The 19,993-nt window shown below is 39.1% G+C and overlaps 1 protein-coding gene across 1 annotated transcript in view; it reads right to left on the minus strand.

The window, feature by feature from the left end:
- The window catches only part of N4BP1 (NEDD4 binding protein 1), a 679,137-nt gene that overhangs the window by 518,777 nt on the left and 140,367 nt on the right, over nucleotides 1-19,993 (minus strand). The gene's annotated exons all lie outside the window — the stretch shown is intronic.

Here is a 19,993-nt window from a genome sequence, read left to right on the forward strand (position 1 = left end):
TAACGAATCAGCAGAATTAAGATATATTTAAATAACTTATAATGGGCTACTTTAGTTAACAAGTGGCCTAACGTTGTAGCGAATGTAAGCTGAATATATTTTTAAATGGTTTACTATGGTGGATGTAGAGAAATGTATACTTTTATGAGTTCATAGCCCTTTAAAGAGGTTGATTAGAGGTCATTCACGTGCTGTATATATAATGAATTAAGTAAAGCATTTGAATGTTAACGGTCTGAAGAAGCATTAGTGAAAGCGCTTACCATTTTTATACAAATAAAGGTCAACGTTTGGATTTTTATACTTCATCTACTTTATTTACTTGCGTATTCTTGTGGACTTTTCATGGTAGTAACTTTTCAAGCCTTTGGTTACCTCTCAGCATCGTTTATTGGATTATTTATTGGGTTTCTTATCTGCAGAGAGGTATTTACACAGTTGGGAACGACATTTTTACTGTTTAATTTAGAAACTTTAGTTGTATGCTTATTAGTTAATGACCTGTTGTATAAAACCAAAGTGTCGGCTTCTAAATCTAGTTTTAGTAAGAAATGTGAGATACCCTGTGAGGAAAAAAGCAACTGGTAATGGCACACGTGGAGGGAGTCACACTAAGCTCGTACTGGAACTGTGAAAAATTATGTGCTTGATATAAATTAAACTGTTCCTATGCAATGTGATTAATTTTACATTTTATCCAGTCAGCATTTTGTCACTGTATTACAGCAAAGCCAGTAGATTGTATTATATTTTCAGAAAGGAGAGAAGTTGAAGCACTGCTAGATTCTGGAACCATGGCTAAGCTTGTTAAAAGGTCCCTACATATTTAAGCACAAGATTAATAACAAACAAAAGGAGAGGATATGCATTCGCAGAGATAAAAGGAATGTTCCATCACAACTGTAAACATTCTAGGAAAACTTATACATCCTGAAGCTGTGGTTACTGATTTGATTCATGATGTTGTAATAGGAAAAATATTTTCTTCAGTTTACAACATCCTGGAAGATGTGGAAAAGGGGAGAATCTACAAGACACTACATGGTAGGCCAATATACCTAATAACACATAGTGAAAGCAACAGTTCTGTGCACCATTCAATATAAGGAATGGGGGAGGGGGGCCAGGACACCAACAATCAGGAAGCAAAATCAGAAGAAAGGAATTAACACAAAAACTAAAAAGGGGGGGGGGGACTTTCCACTATGAAGACCGCCCTCTCTTATCCCATGCTAAAATACATACATACATACGCACACATTTATTTATTTTTTTTAAAGAAAACTACAGACCATTCAATAGAAACAGTAAAAGAATAGTCACTGGTTAAGAAAAAGTTTAAAAATACTTCTGTTGGCATGAAGAAACAGACAGCTGTAGCAGCAAAAAAGTAAAACAGATTACTTTGCCGGCAAATTTCTAGGGTAACATTTCTAGGGTAACTTGGAGGTTTCACTATGAACATTTTTTTCAGAAATAAAGGGGATTAACTCAAAACTATACAGAACAGCATGAAGAATAAATTAACACAGATGTCATATTAGCTAAATGACGATAATACACAGCAGAAAACATGAGTATAAGCTTCAGAAGTCATACTAGAAATTATTAATGCTCAAACATTAAACTATGATGACTGTTACAGATTTAAAAACAGAAGAACAAATGGATTTCTATAGCAACAGGAGGGAAGATACTATGTCCAGTATTTGTAGCCTAATGACAGAAGAAAATAACACTGCAAACAGGGGGATCGCACTGACAAAGACCTATAATTGCATTCTTTAAATCATATGTTGCAAAAGAAATAATACATCTGCAGTAAAAAGATTCAACTATACAGAAGCCAAGGTGTATTTGGACTAGAATTAACTGGCTCTGGAAGGAAAAGAGGTCTTTTGTGCCCCCTGATGAATGTGTCCAGAATCAATGGATTGACATTCAAATTACAACATTCAGCAGCAATGAAAGCATTTCCCCCCATTCAGCCAAAAGCGTACATTGACCCCCAAAAAAGCAATGAAGGAGGTATAAAGGACTGTTCAAAGCAGCAGATTTCAGATGTCACAAAGGCCTGTGAAACAGATAAGGGGTCAATACCAAATGAGCAGTACAGCACACAGCAGTCAAGAAACCTTTTCCACTCTTTTATAAGCAGTTAGTTTTGAGGCAGGCACACTGTAGGAAGGAAAAAAAAAAAGTTTTCAAGCTTCACGGTTGAAAAGCATGGCTTTTTGGAGGAGTCAGAATTAAGAGCTGGTAATAAGGAAGAGAAGTAGGAACACAAGGTGTGCATCACAAAAATTTACTTTTAGTCTCTTTCAATAACACTTCCCACTTAACTAGTGTTCTTTTGAGAATACACAATCCATTAAAGGTATTGCACAGATTTACAATAATGCTAATTCAAAAGTCTGTTTTTATGGATATGCTGCATAACTTTAAAGAAAGCTAACTGCAAAAGCTGAATTTTATTTATTTATTTTTTTTTTTCAATACACGGCTTAAAAAGTAACAAGACTAGTATTTGCTCAAAAGCCGTGGGACTCGCAGTAAGAGTATTTTTAGGAAAAGATGTCCTCAGACAACTATTATGTCATTTGACATAACATATCTAAACCACAACTGAGTTCTGTCTGGTCAGTGAAAGTCCAAGGGGGATAAAAAGGGGGATAAAAAGGGGCACTGCTGCTTTTTTTTTTTTTTTTTTTTTTTTAAATAACTTTTGGGAGGGTGGAGAAGAGTGTCAGGAGTGATTTGTGACAGACTGGTACCAGAGTGAAAGGGAGGTATAGGAGAGGGTAGTGAGACCAGCTATGTTATATGGGTTGGCGACGGGCGCATTGACAAAAAGCAGGAGTCACAGCTGGAGGTAGCAGAGTTAAAGATGTTAAGATTTGCACTGGGTGCGACGAGGATGGACAGGATTAGGAATCAGTATATTACAGGGTCAGCTCAGGTTGGAAGGTGTGGAGATAAAGCCATAGAGGTGAGATTGTGTTGGTTTGAACATGTGCTGAGGAGGGATGTTGGGTATATTTGGAAAAGGATGCTAAGGATGGAGCTGCCAAGTAAGAGGACAAGAGAAAGGCTTAAGATAAGGTTTAAGGATGTGGCGAGAGAGGACATGCAGGTGATTGGTGTGACAGAGCAAGATGCAGAGGACAGGAAGAAATGGAAACAGATGATCCGCTGTGGCGACCCCTAACGGGAACAGCTGAAAGAAGACGACGATAACTATGCAGTCATCTGAAAAAACTGCTGTGAGATTACACAGGATATGGCTTGGCAGCCCAGGGAGAATTATGTAAATGGAATATATGTACATACGAAGTGGTGGCAAGAAAACATCAAAACATAGTAAGGACAGCAGGCATTGTATGTTTGTGACAATGTTATGAAGACAGCTACATGGAGAAAAAGAACAATATTACGATGCTATCTGAATATTCACTATTACCCTGGAATATGAATGGGCTTATGGGCCTATTACAATGGAGGGGACTCTTGCTGCTAAAATAGCACATTTTAGCATTACAAGAAACATACTTGGATATTTAAAGATGCAGAGATATGGACTCAAGGTAGGAACCGTTTCATCTTATCCACCAAGAAGGATAGTGGTGTTCTAATTTTGATGGGAAGAAATACAACTTTTCAAACAGAGACTCTAGTAAAGGATTTGCAAGGATGCTAGCCTGCAATTATGTAGCAGGGCAAAAAAAGTCACTGGCTGTGGTGTCTAACAGAGGATAAAACTCCTGGCTATTACTGTTGTGTTTGCTGAAGATATTTCCCTGACAGACGGGAAATGGAACACTTTGAAGACTACAGGGTAAGGAAGTCAATGAGGTCCATAGGGTACTGACAGCCTCAGTGATACGTGGATTCCCAAGTAACTATAAGAGGTATACGGGACTGAGGGATGTTTGGAGTCTCAAGCATCCAGAAAGAAAGATGGGATATATGTGAATCTCTTTTAAATACAACAGGTCAAGGATAGATATAACCTTCACAAGCCAAGAGAACAAGTACTTTTTTCAGGATATGGAGGTAGGAAATCTTTTCATATCATACAATTTTTACACTTGACTATAAAGGGGTTAGAACAAAAAGAAAGGGGAAATGCACCAATATTTCCCAATGTATTTGACAAAACACTCCCCAAATTTATAAGCTGGGTGAAAGATGTTAAATGAGGCGAGTACGGAACTATAACAAATAAATGAGCAGCGTTGTGATGTGTTTGAACAGGCAGCTAAAGAAAAAATACCCAATATATCAAGGAAAGGACATGGCAATTTTGCTTATAAGAAGTTTACAACAAGGGACAGGTAAGCTTAACAGGGAGGAAGAGAAACAGCAGAGGGGGCTAAAGCAGAGGCTCAAAAATATACAGATGAGAAGCTGAGTTTTCATAGACAGGCTGGTACAGAATGTATTTTTGCTAACAATACTAAAACCTTAAAATTATTAGTGGGACAACAACCACAGAAGGTTGAAAAGATGATCTGCAGAACAAGGGATGAGAAAACATGAACAGTAGTGCCAATCCCATTAGATGCCTCAAATACATTTAGGGATTAATATAAGGCACTTCATGAGGCAGAGGAAGCCGTGACTTGTCAGGTTGATCCTCTTTGTTGAGTGTCTTGAGATAGAGGTAGGTTTGTGGGCAATACTAACTCTGGCATGTCAGTATACAAGGTGACTTTTTAGTAAAATCAGGGGTTACTAGCAAAGGTAGAATACCAAAAGATCCTTTTGAGATAATTAAATGCTCTATTTACCTCAAAAGATCACTGTGCTCCGACATAGGTTTACCCTATAGTGAGGCCTGTCAAAGGTCAGTCACAAAATTAGGCACACACTTTCTGTAGTACCTAGGCAGACTAAGGAAAGACTTTACCTGACTTTTTAGTAGCGGGTACAGGCAAGTTTTTTTTTTATGGCCTCCATCTTTTCTAGGTGAGGTCCCACCACCCCGTTCCTACAAGTATTTTAAATACTTGGTTTGCACAATATTGTGTTTACATTTCTTATTATTTAAAGCATGTCTGCGTTATGGATTAGAACACAGCCTGCACTTAAGTGCAACTCCAAATCCTCCAAACGAAAGGTGACTAAAGCCCCATAGGCGATTAATAGGCTAATAATCCCAGGGGGTCTTTTTATGCCTAGCCATGATTCCCAAATGTATATGACAAGTTATTATACTCTAGGGTTATTTTAAAGGGTACATGCAGGCTTAGGCATGGGTTTTCAAGCATTTACAGTCTTCCTTTTTCTATTACAGACATAGATGCCAAGCCAGAGATAAAATTTTCAATTCTCCATCCACTGGTCCAAGTTACACTTGAATTTGGATAGGGATGAACTTTGCTCAAATGGGTGGGAAGCCTGTTCCAGAGAAGGGGTAGTCATCAAGACACATACCCGTTCCTCTAACATGTCCTATTTATGTTGGAGATGAGGTTTCGGTTCTTAGATTGGGTAATTCTGATGCTATTTGTTTGGCAGATGTGCAACAAATACTTCAAAGCAGGATCAAAGGATGCTTTGTAGGCCAAGCACAAACAGCATCTCAGCAGTCTGTATAAGACAGAGTACAGGGATAGGGCTTTGAATCAGTTTGCATAGGATATGTTTTCTTATGCCCTGTATTTTCTGGTGAGGAATCTCTGTGGATGCTCCAGCTGTTGCATATGCCTAGTCAGATATATACTGAAGGGGTTGCTTTAGTTAATGATTGGTCTGATGACAGAGTACAATAGAACAGCATCCTTGGACCTAGATGCCATAACCTTGCTTATAAGTTGTGCAACTAGAATGATTTCCTTACTACTGTAGACAGTATGGTTAAAAAAGGCTGGGTTACCTTGTATAGCCATTTCCAAATTCCTGACTACTGGGTCTATTCTTAGGGGTGCATTATCAATATGGTAGTTTCCAGGAGTAGCCGTTTTTCCAACAGATATTATGCGTTTCTTGGCATAGAGTTTTTGACCGTAGCTCTGGCACCAGTTATTAGTCTATGGCAGGCCTTCTTGGAGGTTATTTCTGTCTTTGGTGTATTCTATGACTGTGCCTAGTTTGCAACTGTCTGCAACCTTGGTCAGCCATGGGCCCTTGATATTGTTCTAGACTAATGAAAAACAGATGCCAAAAAGGAGTAACCCCAGCATCAAGCCTTTAGGGGCTCCATTACTGACTGGCCTCTTGTGGAGGTGGACTCCCCTATCCAACTTCTTGGGTTCTGTCAGCTAGCTGGCTATCTAGCAGATGACATGGGGTTTACACCTAATTTCATGAGTTTATCTACAATGTCCGAGTGGGGTACTGTGCAGAATGCTTTGGCTAGGTCGAGGTAAGCAATATGCAGCATGTAGCACTAGCTAAAATTTTAGCTCCTTAACCTCTAATATCTTTAAACATCCTCGCTCTCCTTTTCCTTGCTTTTATTTCTCTTACTCTTATTGCCCTTGCTCTTAATCTTGATTGCACTCATCATTTCTCCTGTCTCCCATATCTACCCAACTTATTACCCCTAAGAAATACTTTTTCTCATTCTCCTCTTCCTTGTCCACCGTTTGAAAATTTTCTACTCTGACATTTGCTTTATGCGTAATAAAACACTCACACTATAACATGTCAACACGTTTTAATATTACATGACATTGTATTCATTCCATTTTAATGATGGTATATGTATTACATGTTATATATGTATTAATCTGTGCATTTACAGTATATTGAATTATAATGTCAATTTATCATATGTATGTGTACTTTCTATTCTTTTATTTGTGGACCTTTTCTCCCCTGGCCTCCAATGAAAATGGATACATTTATTCTGCTGGACATTTTGGAAAACAAATGTCAATAAATAAATTATACTCCCTATCCATTGCTTTGGTGGCCTTCTCTAAGTAGTCGACCATGTTGAGTAGCCAGGATCTGCTCTTGATAAAAAAAAAAAAAAAAATAACACTGGATCCAATAGCTGAAGGTTTACTGTGTCACTGTTTATCATTTTCATGATGATTCTTTCCATGGCTTTGCATAAGAGACTATACAGATTTACGGGTCAGCAGTTACTCAGGTCTGTTGATGGCCTATTCTTTTGCAGAGAGATGGCAGATAAAGTCCTCCATTCACTTGGCATGAAGCCTGTATCGAGGCTATGGTTGCATTGTGATTCTAATTGTCCTGATAGGTTGTTTTGTACTATTAAAGAAGCATCCTGGAATATTATCAGGGCCCATCACTGCTGTGTTCTTAGCCTTGGAGAGAGCACTGATAAATGTTCCTAGTGGATACATGGGGGAGATGTGGTTGAGGGCATAAAACTGGATCTAAATTTGTTGGCCAATAGATTTGTTTAATCTTCTGGCCCAGTATACATGGCTTCATTTACAATTAGTTCAGTAAACTGTTTATTGCCTTTCAGTTTGCATATACAGCTGAGGAATGCCTTGCGATTGCTCTTGGCCAGGAAGGGATTTCTACCTCATATTTGGCTTGGTAGACTTGATTAGCCCCCTTAACTGCTTACTTAGACTGATGAATAAGTTTTTACCTTGCTGCTCATTATGCTTCATAAATTTATGCCATGATTTTCTTCCTTGTTATATAACCTACTGATGTGAGGATTCCACAAGGTTGGCTTGCTTTTGAGCTTGTGCGACAGTTATTCTGGATATGTACAACTGTCTCTATGCAACCATTAACATGACTGTAGAGGGTTTCTGTAAATAATTCCACATAGGCAGTATTGCCCTCAGTATAGGGTGAGGGTCTGAAATTTTCCCAGGATGGCATTTAATACTAGGAAGTTTGCCTTAGAATGATTCCTACAAGTTCTTGGGTCAGCTGGGATCCAGGGTTTTACTTTTATTTTAAAGAAGACAGCTTTATGGTCTGACTTAAAGGAAAACTCCACCTTAGAACTCAAAAAAACATTTTTTTTCATTGTATGTTTGCTTTTGAGCTATTTTAATGCATTAAAATCATTCCAAGTGCTTCTTTTACAATTTTAATTTGTTTCTCTCAAAATGGCGGATGATGGGGCCTGCCTTGGCAATGTGATCTTGTTTTCATGCTTTCATTCCTTCTTCCCAGATTACATTTCAAGTCCTCTTCATATGCCTCATGCTAGATATAAGGAAGTGGTGGTGTTTTCTCATGCCATTAAGACTGAATGGCAGGACTGTGAAGCACTGTCATCTAAACACACCACCTGTAACAGGAGCTGCTTCTATGTTTACCTGACTGAACCTCGTTTGTGTGTCTGTCAGAACTTGTTCTATGCTATAAATAGTTGTTAGCTACTTGCAGCAAAAGTAGATAAATAACAGGTTTTTAAGAAGAGCCTTTTGTGGTCCTAAAGGATCTGACAAACCCTCTCCCACACACTCATGCTGATGTATGAAAACTCTCACTGCAGTAAATGAACCTTGCTGTACATTTACAAGTGACAAGTAGTAGGACTCCATGTCTACTACTTCCCAATGCCGTCAGCGGGAGGATTTTTCACTTTCATGAATGATGCAGACTTAAAATGTGCTTTACTAGTTTCCTCAATTATTTCTGTCATGTGTACCCTCCTTTTTTCTATTTCATATTTATTTATACTTTGGTAACCAGGAAAGTGAACTGGTCCCAGGACCCTTTTCAGCCACAACTTAGGCTATACTGGCAAAGATAATGACAATTATTAAATGCACTTAGCAATACAAAGAAAAAACAGTGACAAAGACATTGACCAAGATTGCATGTGCAACACACATAGCTAATGTGTGACAGTTATACTTCTGATTTCCTTTTCTTAGTGTTTTTAATGCAAAGGCACATAGTAAATGTATGTTAAACTAAATTCAGCTGTATATTATGGTTGAACGCTAACAATGTAAGGTCTGACTCAAAGTCAGTGGGAATCTCTTACAATGGATCTGCATGTATCAACATGCATCCCCCTCTGGAAGGATATCACAAAAAAGCATAAAAAAACTTTTCCTGAACATATCAGTCAGGGTTGCCAGACGTCCCTATTTGGGCGGGACTGTCCAGAGATCAGCAGCCTGATCCGGAGTCCGGCCCTGCCGGATTAAATCCCGGGCAGCCTCCGCTTTTTTTTTTTTTTTTTGATTGGCCCGTATACCGGCATACGGGCCAATCAAAAATCGCTAAACACTGAGCTTCTTGTGTTTAATGCGGAAGTTCCGCATTAAACGAAGCTCCGTGTTTAGCGATTTTTGATTGGCCCGTATGCCGATATACAGGCCAATCAAAACATCACAAAACAGAGCTACTTCTGTTTAATGCAGAACTGTGATGTTCCGCATTAAACAGAAGTAGCTCCGTGTTTAGCTATTTTTGATTGGCCTGTATACTGGTATACGGGCCAATCAAAACATCGCAAAACAGAGCTACTTCTGTTTAATGCGGAACATCGCAGTTCTGCATTAAACAGAAGTAGCTCTGTTTTGCGATGTTTTGATTGGCCCGTATACCGGCATACGAGCCAATCAAAACATCGCAAAACAGAGCTACTTCTGTTTAATGCGGAACATCGCTACAATTCTTTTCGAGTCCACCCTTTTCTAAAAAGCCACCAAACAAGCAAAGCCCTTGTAGAATTAGCCCTGCTTGGAAGCTGCATATTAAGGCGAGTATAACAAAAGGCAACAGCTTGAGAACACCATCTGGACCATAGCCTATTTGACACTGGTTGTCCTTTCCTCTTACCCTCATAGAAGACAAACAGTTGATCAGCATTCCTGCAGGCTTACATTTTGCCTACACAGTATCTAAGCTGCTTGTGGACATCTGGAGTGATTACAGGTCTCCCCCCCGCCCCCTTAATTTTTTTTGAGTCCAGGAAATAAGACAGGGAGATTAAAATAGTGTAGCTTATGGTAAACTCCGAGACCACTTTAGGCATAAGAGAAGGATTAGTTCTCAAAGAAACCCTGTCCTTATGAAAAATGAGGTAGGGTTAACTCACCATAAGTGCATGTAAATCATGATACTCTAACAGAAGTCTGAACAATGGGTAAAATAGTCTTCCATGTTAAGAACCTTGATCTAACCGTATGAGCAGCAGGTTCAGAATTTTAAGAGAGTCGATTTTTCAAGCACAGAATTAAGATCCCAAGGAGAAGCCACCGGTTTCCTATGTGGATGCATAAGCAACACCTTTTTCAAGGACTTTAACTTCAGAATGGTTAGAAAGAGGGGATCTAACAGAGAAGTAGATACAGCCAAACAAATGAACTTTGATAGAGGAATACAAAAGTTCAGACAGTGATTCACAAAAATAAATCAAGAACCACAGGCAGCCAGGCCTAAAGAGGCTCCTGGTTCTTGGATTGTCACCAAATTAGAACATCTTTCCACTTGCCTATATACGATTTTCTAGTAGGTTCTTTCACCTCTTCAGCACCTGCAGCAAGTCATCAGAAAAACAAAGGTGCCTAAACGGTAAAATTCTGTTATGCAGGCAGTGAGCAGTAGAGTTTTTAGGTTGGAGTAGACCAAACAACCCCTATTGTGTGAGCACATTCAGGCTGTGAGGAAGCCTATGGTAACTGGATTAAATAGAAGGGAAAACCACTGTAGCCGGAGTCAAAACAGTATCACCACCATAATTTCTGGACAGTCCTTCTAGAACACTGGATTTTAGCTGAAAGGGTAGAATATCATAAAGGAATGAGAAGGCATCTGTCTTCCAAGTCTGTTTGAAAGGAGTTCTGAAGCAGAACATCTTTAATTGCCAGTCCTGAGAAAAGGCAAACATCTATTTGAGGTGCTCCCTACATTTTAATCAATTATTGGAAGATCTCAGATGACGTTTACATTCGTGAGGGAAAGGGGTATTGTCATGGTTTTGGCTTATAGGTTCATAGGTGTGTACGAGGCTAATGGCCTTGGAGCCTTTACAAGCCTAGCCCATAGGATTACCCTGGCATCGTGCCACCCAACCTTAGTTCCCACTGCCTCTGTCGAGTACAGCCACTGGAGTAATCCCCGGGGTGAATTTTCTGTTTTCCATCCACTCATCACAATTTCTCTTGAAGACGGCCAGTGAGGTGCTCTGCTTGACATGTATGGGAAGTCTATTCCATAGCATGGGCAGTCTCTGGGTTATGAACCTGTCCCCTCCAGCATGTTCTGTTGATTGTGGTAATGAGGTTGAGGTCTCTGGAGCATGTGGTGCAGAGGGATTGGGATTTTCTTAGAGGTAGCATTTCTAACAGAGCTGGGCAGACATGGCTTTGCAAGTCAAGCAGAGATCGCCTCTAAGTAGGCGATATAAGACAGAGAATAGTTGGAGTTTTTTGAGTCTGTCCATATAGGACAAGTGAGGCCTAGGATCTACTTTGTGAGGTACTTTTGCGGTCTTACCAGCTGTTGCAGGTGTCTAGTAAGGTACATGCCAAATGGAGCACTGTACTCGATGAATGGCCTAATGAGGGAAGAGTAGAGGGAGACAATGACCTCTTTCTTCCTGGATGCAAAACCCTTAGTAATGAGATGTGCCATATAGAAGGACTTTCTGCCCACAGTGGCAATGTGGTGGTCAAAAGAGAGGTTGCAGTCAACCTGTGTTCCCAGATCTCTTATAACGCCTTCTGTGTTCAGTGGGCTACCATCAATGTGATAATTCAAGGGAACCGGGTTTTCCAAAGAGGGATGATGACACATTTTTTGGCACTGAGCTTAAGGCCATGGTTCTGACACCAGTCGTTGGTCTCATTGAGGCCTTTCTGTAGGATGTCAACATCACTTGGGGAGTTAATAGCTCCCAACTTGCAATCATCTGCAAACTTTGTCAGCCAGAGTCCCTTCATGTTGGCCTGAACTTCAGAAAAGTAGATACCAAACAGAAGAGAACACAGGACCAAACCCTGTGGGACTCCACTCGTGACTGGTTGGCAGTCTGACTTGGAGTCAGCTACTTTCGCACTGTGGGTTCTCCCTAACTTATTTGCAGTCACATTTTGCTCTGATGGAATGTATGAAGCCTAAGAATCAAACTGAGCAGAGTTATCTCCTAGGCTATCACAGCAAGTCTGCAAACAGGGTACAATCTGGTACCCCTGTTTATATACCAGATCGCTGTGGTGTTGTCTTGGTAAACCTGCAGAAGTCTCAGGGACCAAAAATGATTTAAGGCCTTCAAAACAGCTGATCACTGCCAACATCACTCAGACACTTGTGCACTTCTGTCTGTCAAAACAGATGCACAGACCTTGTACTCTCACCCCCTTTGGAGATTGCACCTCACCCCAGGTCTGAAGCACCTGTAGTAACAGACTGGAGAGGGGGGGGGGATGGAAAACCTGGACTGCATACCTGGTATATCCACCACAGAATCTCCCTCGTTACAGATCCCAAAAACATGGATCTAAAAAAAGCTAAAGGGTGAAGATGTGTCCAAATGACTTGAGGCACCTACCACTGGATCTTTCTCATGTGGAGTATGGCCAGTGAGAAACATCAGCATCAGAGATACCATGTACCCAAACATCCTGAGAAAGTCCCTTGCAGATACCTACTTACACTGGAAAAAGAAAAGCTCTTCCCAAGGCAGAATCTATCAGACAACCCAAGAAATTAGTTCTGTGAGAAAAGATTAGAGAAAAGTTCATTTAAAAACCCAGGATGAATAAGACATGCTGAACAATTGCTAAAGACTCTTGACAGCTGGAGAAAGAGTCAGCAAGGGTAAGACAATCATCCAAATATGGGAAGATGTGAATACCTTAAAGTCTGCAATAACTAGTCACCAAATACTTTGTGAATATTCTTGGTGCTGAGGAAAGTCCAAAGGGTAAGGTAGAGAACTGGTAATGTAAGCCAGACACAGAAAATCTTATAAACATCTGATCATTTTGGCAATGGGAAAAGTGATAACCATCCATTAAGTCTAGCTTCACCATGAGGGTTAGAGAAGGGATTAGAGGTAAAAGGGAATAAAGGGAAAGGACTCCAAAATCCTTCCTTCTTGGTAGCAGAAAAATTCTTGAATAAAAGCCTTTGCCCAACTGACAGGGTGGGAGCATTAGATCTATTCCTCTTTCAGCAAGCATCTGATGCAGGATGAGAGGAAACAATGAGATTGTGTTCACAAGGCACGGAGAAATGCCCTGGAACAAGAGGGACGGATTCCCACTGTCAACTGTACCTTTGGTAAATTACATTTAAAACCCATTTATCTGTCACAATCTGGTACCACAGGGGAAAACAAAACCTTAGGGAAATGGAGAGTTTGCCAGGGTGGGGTTGGGGGAAGGAGTCTGAAGAGGCAAACAGTTATGCTGACTGGAATGACTGTCCATAATTTTGGAAGCTTTTCCTTTCTTTCTGGCATTGCTTTTTGAAATCCTGTTTATTGGTACCATTGCCGCTTAAACTGATCAAAAAATGAAGCAGAGGAGTAAAGTAAATTATTTGTCTTGAAAATGGAAGGCTGAAAAATTTGAGCAACTTCTTTCATCACAGTTCTTGAGCACCTCAGCTGCAGAAAGACCAAACACAATGTCAGAGAGAGAGAGACAGACAATGTAAAAATTCAGTTTTGACATCTTCAGGAAGGTTTAGAGCACAAAGCCCAGCCAGTCTTTCCAATCCTGATCCAGACATAGTAGCGCTAGAAGAGGAAGCAGCAGCATTCATAAGCACACTTTAAAATATGCTTAGTAACTTGAAAAGCAGATGCGAAACAGGCATTCAAAGACTTTTTTTAGCGTGGAGGAAGGAAGGTTAAGCAATTGCTTCTGCATGTTCTTAAATGTTAAAAGCAAAAACAGAATGTTAGCCTGGCACTTTAAAATTCTGAGTGATAAAGTACTAGAGGGACACATTTTCTCCCCCATCTTATACAATACTTTCCCATCCTGGTCAGGGGATTGGAATTAGCAGCAGTAGTCAGTTTCACAGAGGTTAAAAGAGAAATCACAGCGGGGTCTGCCCCAAGATTAGAATAAGTCTGAGGTACCCTGTATAACCTATCAGAATTTCTAGGAGTATGAGACTAACTACCATGTAAACTAAAAGCAGTGGAAAAAATAGCTAAAGCAGGCAACAAAGGAGGAATAGTTGCAGAAAATGTCATTTCCAACAAACCTATATGCTTCCTTATGCACACTGCCATGCTATGCATTTCAGAGGGAGAAATCTGCAGAAGCGGAAGAGGCCCTTAAAGAAGAAAACACACTTGAGGGGGACTGCAGACATCCATGCATCTCTACATTGATGTATGACTGGTGTTAGAGCCAAAGTTTAACATATATATATATATATATATATATATATATATATATATATATATATATATATATATCTATATATTGCTCTAGTTTTAAGGATGATGCCAGTGCTGGTATGGTGAGGGGGAAACCACGCAAATGAATTTTCTAGCTTGACACCAAGAGACTTAATTTTGACAACTTTGGAGCTGGCCACATTGGGACTAATACTGGCAGTGAAGCGGCTGGCATGGACAACAGTGCTGGAACTCCCAGCATTAGTGCTTATAAACAATTTATGCCAGTAACAACAATGTAAGTATTACCAACGTCATGGGAAAATTCTATGTCCAAAATATCACCACCAATGCACACACTGCAGACAGACACTATGGCACTGTGCATCGACACTGACCCCACTATTAAGATCGACCCCTCAACAGTGTTAAAGTCAAAATCATCAGAACCAGTAGAGAGTACACTGGTGCTTTTAAAGGAAAAAATCATCCAAAAAGGGCAAATATAACAGTTTTTTTTTTAAACTGTTTTACTGCGGAAAGGACATGAACAAAGGCCCAGAAAAGGAATAGGTTTGAGGGAATACTATTTGCAAGCAACTTAACAATAGTCCATAAAGGGGAGGAGAAGGTTAGAAAAACTATAAAAGTTTAAAATGATTCCTCATTACAAAGATGATGCTTTACTTGTATTTGTGTGCGTGTGTGGGTGTATGTGTATATATACAGATAGATATAAATATATACATACACATACCAAAATGGACTGATCTACCGACCATTTTCATCCATGACCTGACCTCAAGAAACACATCATGGTCTTTCATTGAACAATATTACATACAAAATGAGTACTTGGCAAAACTCAGAACATACGACTATATTCTGAATAGACACATACAAGTAAGGTAGCCTGGGAATTTTTCCTCAATGCAACATCAAGCAGAGCAATGAGCCTCTAAAGAGGCCAACCCACCATGACACAGGAAGATGCCTGACAGCCTGGGACAGTTTCACTTGCCAAAAAACAGCTCTAATGTCTTCTTTTATTCGGTTTGTAAATTATCATTCCACTATACATTTCTGCTTTTGTTAATATTTGTGTTCTTGTTGCAATTTAATGCCTGGACTAGCCTAATTCCTTATCAGTGGTCTAACCAAGAAATAGAATTTCAATAAAAAAAGTTTAAAATAAAATATACACACACGTGCTTGAGTAAATCCGTAATTACATTCTTCTTATACAAGACCACATAAATCACAAAATGTACAAATAAAGACACCCGCTATGGCACAGTGATACAGCACTTTGAAGAATCGGCTCTTACTGCTTGATTCTACAGTTGGCAAGGCTCCATTTTCTTCCCCATCCTAAGCATATGTGATTAGTGCTTAAAAACAAATTACTCCTAGGCGTGCATGCATCTGAGTATTAATGCAGCCTGAGAGAGGACAGTCTCCCTATTCAGGTCTATACATGCATTAAACCTGGATGTTGCTGGTTATGGCTCCCAATGACCCTGAATTCAAAAAAGTGTATATGGAAATAAATGAATTTTGTTAATTTGAAAAGGCAATTGAACACCTAAGCACTCTCACGTACAGTGTAGGGGACGTGGTCCCATGTTTTTTCAATATCTAACTGCACTGTCATATTCTACAGCATTGCCATTTAACACCAAACCTTGCACAGCACAGTATCTACATACAATCTAAGAATTCCTGTTTAAGGAGGAAACAAATGATTTCATAGCCATGTGGTCAACTATCAGTGAACAAAAAGGAATACTGTGAGAAAAAAAACTGCACAGTGACTTAGCATGAGTAGCACATGTTCTTCAAGCAGTTGCCTCAAAACTCAAAATAGCTCCAACTGCTTTCTTTCCCAATGAAATAATCACACAATTTGCTGAAGGCATATTCTTAAGTTCCTGTTTCTCTATAAAAATGGCATCATACATGACAGCCGCTATGTCTTGCTCAAGCAGTGCTTTTCCAACAGATAAACTGACTTATTTTCAGTTCCTTTACTGCAGAGTCACTTGTAATACTGGAGGTGATTACAAATTATATAAACTGCTATACATTTTCACTCTTAAGGTTTCTTTGCAGCCTGACAAATAAAAACTACATTACCCAAAAAAGGCCTGCACAATTACCTCCATTACTACTTTTACAATTGCTATCAAAATCTGCTATTCAAAAAATAATGCACGTTAGAGTCAAGGATTACTATAGGCATGAAAAATGTCAAACTGTTGTATGAAGACTTTTATATCGAGGTAGTGTAAGGTGCTGTGATAATGTAATTTCCTGACAATCTTAGAGTTCCGAGACACAGGCTTAAAATGTTTCTACAAGTAAAGTGTTACATACAAGGAAAATACCAATATCCTTTATATAAACTTCTAAACACAACAAGCAGAATTTCCTAATAATGAATGGACTAGTGAACTACTGTTAACTTTTTTTAAATGTGACAGTTGAAAGTGTGTGGTGTCCTCAGAAACGCACTTACCTCCTTTCTAGTCCAGCTTCACAGGAAACTAATGCACGATCAAATGCCCTGGTCTGGGTATGTTATACTGCTGCACCACCAGCATCCAAGGAAGAATTCTCATATGCAGTCTGGTCAGTAGGACCATCAGTACAAAAGAATGCGTATGACCCAATACTCTCAGAACTGCTGGTATATTTCTACAGGATGTTTAAAAAAACAAGCTGACAGAGCTCATAGATTTCCTCTAGAGATAAAGAGGGCAAACAGCTGCTAGGATAAATGGTACACTCAAGAAACATTTAATACTGAGCAAAAATAGGACCTCTAGAAGCTTACCATTAGTAGCAGCTGTAAAGTCTCTGGGCAGCAAGTCTGGATCAGACCCTGTTGACAGAAGACAACTGCAACTAAGTTGCCTAGACAATATATAAATAAATAAATAAATAAATAAATACCCCTGAGACAACAAGTCAGAAGTCCATTACTTCATAACAGAAAATTAACATCCTGCAAAAGAAACTCCACCCTCCACCCCAATCTATCTGGACAATAAAAAGATGACAGCAGAATACATATACACTGAGAAGATATGCTTTCACATATGAAGAGCACCTACAGGGAAGAGCTGTTTAAACATATGTAAAGACTCAGGAGATTAAAGTAGTAAGACAGAATATTATTGACAGAATAAAGGAAAAAAATAATGAAAAAATAAATTAAGGAGTGAAGCTGGTGCCCCAATCTTTTTTTGCTGTAAGATGAACAACACACAACGCTAAAGGTGATCCTGCTACAAATTTCTGTTCCTGTTTTATGCTGTGTTATTGAAAGGACTGTAGAATATTGAAATTAACTGGAAATAACTGAAGGAAACTGGAATAAGCCTGGAATGAATGTCTTTATCTTTTAATAAGTCAGAACTGTGCTGAACAGGCACCAGTCTCTTCTTTGTGTGTGAAATCTTTTTGTACCTTTCAGAATAAAAGTCTGCATACACTGTAGTTCGGTCAAGAATGTTTTATTAAGTACCGTGGAGGTAGATGCCAATAATATCCAGATCAAATCTTCCGGTTTCCAATAACAGTGCGGGTAAACAGAAACAGACTGAATTGTAAAGTCTTTTGCACTCATTATACTCAGAATTATTCCTTTCCTCCTCAGTAATGTAATTAATATTCTGAAATGCTAAATTTTTGACCTGACTGCCACACTCACTATCGAGTGTCTGTACCAAACATCTGAGGACTAAACTGCAATGATTTTATGCATATCGGTCCGAACAAACTAAGTGATTCACTTCTGTGTCTGAAGTATCTCTCCTAATATCAAAACCCTGTAAATTTCTACATGCCTCCTTAACCTTTGTTCCCAAGCTCGTTTGTACTTAATGTACTGCACCATTCTGTAGGCACATTTTATTCTTATCAGTATTCTTGACTAAAGGTTACTGAAACATTCCTTTGATATGGCTGCATTTCTAGGCCTATGCAAAGAGAATACTATAATTACCTTACACATTTGTTTTAACAAAAATATAGGCGAGGAGGATCTGCTGCTGGGACTGATGCCACTGAACTGGAAACAGCAAGAAAGACCGTCAGAATGATGTTTCATCAGGCTGAGCTGAATGTGACTCAACTTTGCAAAATGTATACTGTAAACCTTAATAAAGAGATTTCAGCCTTCAAAAGAAGCTTAACGTGCCCACTTAAAATGTTTAAGGTGGCTCTTAAGTACTGCATGAATTAACCTGCATCTCAAAAAAAGTTGTATTTACAACTTATTGCATAAAAGTCAAACACTGCTATATGTATTACACAAACTATGCTGGATACTGACAAATTTTATAAGTGGAAGCCTTGCCAAGTAGAGGCTGAAATGAAGTGCTTGTGAAATTAGTCAGAACATGGTGATTAGAGACTGTTTTGCGCGTGCGCGCGCACACACACACACACATATATATATATATACACATATATATATATATATATATATATATATACACATACATACATACATGCACACACAGATGATGTTGCAGATTTAAAATAGTTGTGCTGACATGTATTAAATAAAGTACTTAGAAGTGCTTCAACAAAATGAGAAACCACTATGCTTATCTAGGTTTGGCTGCTTTCTCATGGTCAGAAACTTCTTCAGCTAGAAAACAGTGGTTCTGCACCTTCCAAAGGTCCTCAAGCTTAGCGAATGTGCTCACTAAGGGGATATGACAAAACTGCTCACAAAAGGTAACAAACTGATGGCCAAATACTTTTTTTAGGATACACCACCAGCTTGAGCAAGACTCCTACAAGCTCATAATTCCCTTAATGGCCTTAGAAAAGAAGAAACTCATACTGATTATTTTCATCAAGGCAGGGACACACAGTGATGGATGCTACTACTACTAGCACACATATCTACAGAAACAAATGCATACACAACCCCTCACTTAAGCCTAAAAAAGTACCTGTTGCAGATACATAACAGTGAAGAGCATGACCTGCTTTCTTTTGTAACCTCAGTACACAAGTTCTATTTTAAAGCCATTTCAATACTAATCCACTTGACATTTCCTTGTACAGCGGTAATGAAGGGACAGAAGAGTGCTAATTATATTTAGAAATCCAGAAGGAAGTCCTTAAACAATCACAGATTCCTGACACCAAAACAGTAAGAAGGTCTGCTGCTCAATGAAAACAGCCTACTAGTTACTTAGTTAGATACAACTAATACAAATAATGTAATTTGAAGTCACTACATTTGCAGCAATGTGGATTGTTTTCACTTTTTTGGTAGGTGAATGAGTGCTGCTCACCAAAAACTGTTTTTGTCAAGTTTTTGTAAAAATACATCACTACTACTTGTTCAGTTACTATGACTGATGTAGACACTGGCTGAAACATTTTGCTCTTCCATGTCTCACAGATAAATCAAGTCATCAGCATCATACACTCATTTCATTTTCTCTCTCAGTCTTACTTATTGTTGGCAACACAACTGCTATGCTGATGGATGTTAAACTGATTTGTCCTCGTCGAGTAGAAAGATCATATTGATGTCAGACACCTTAGAGCTTATAGATCCACATCACTGGTCAGTACCTGAAAGCTAAGGACTGCATGTGCTGCATATCACTCAGCAGGTCTGAGCAACACAAGTGGTACCGGACAGATTTAGTTTATGAGGTGAGCACTAGCAAACCTACTCTTTGGCAAACTGAT

Source organism: Protopterus annectens, chromosome 8.part1 (assembly GCF_019279795.1).
Source record: "Protopterus annectens isolate FY-2018-M chromosome 8.part1, PAN1.0, whole genome shotgun sequence".
NCBI classification, from domain to species: Eukaryota; Metazoa; Chordata; order Ceratodontiformes; family Protopteridae; genus Protopterus; species Protopterus annectens.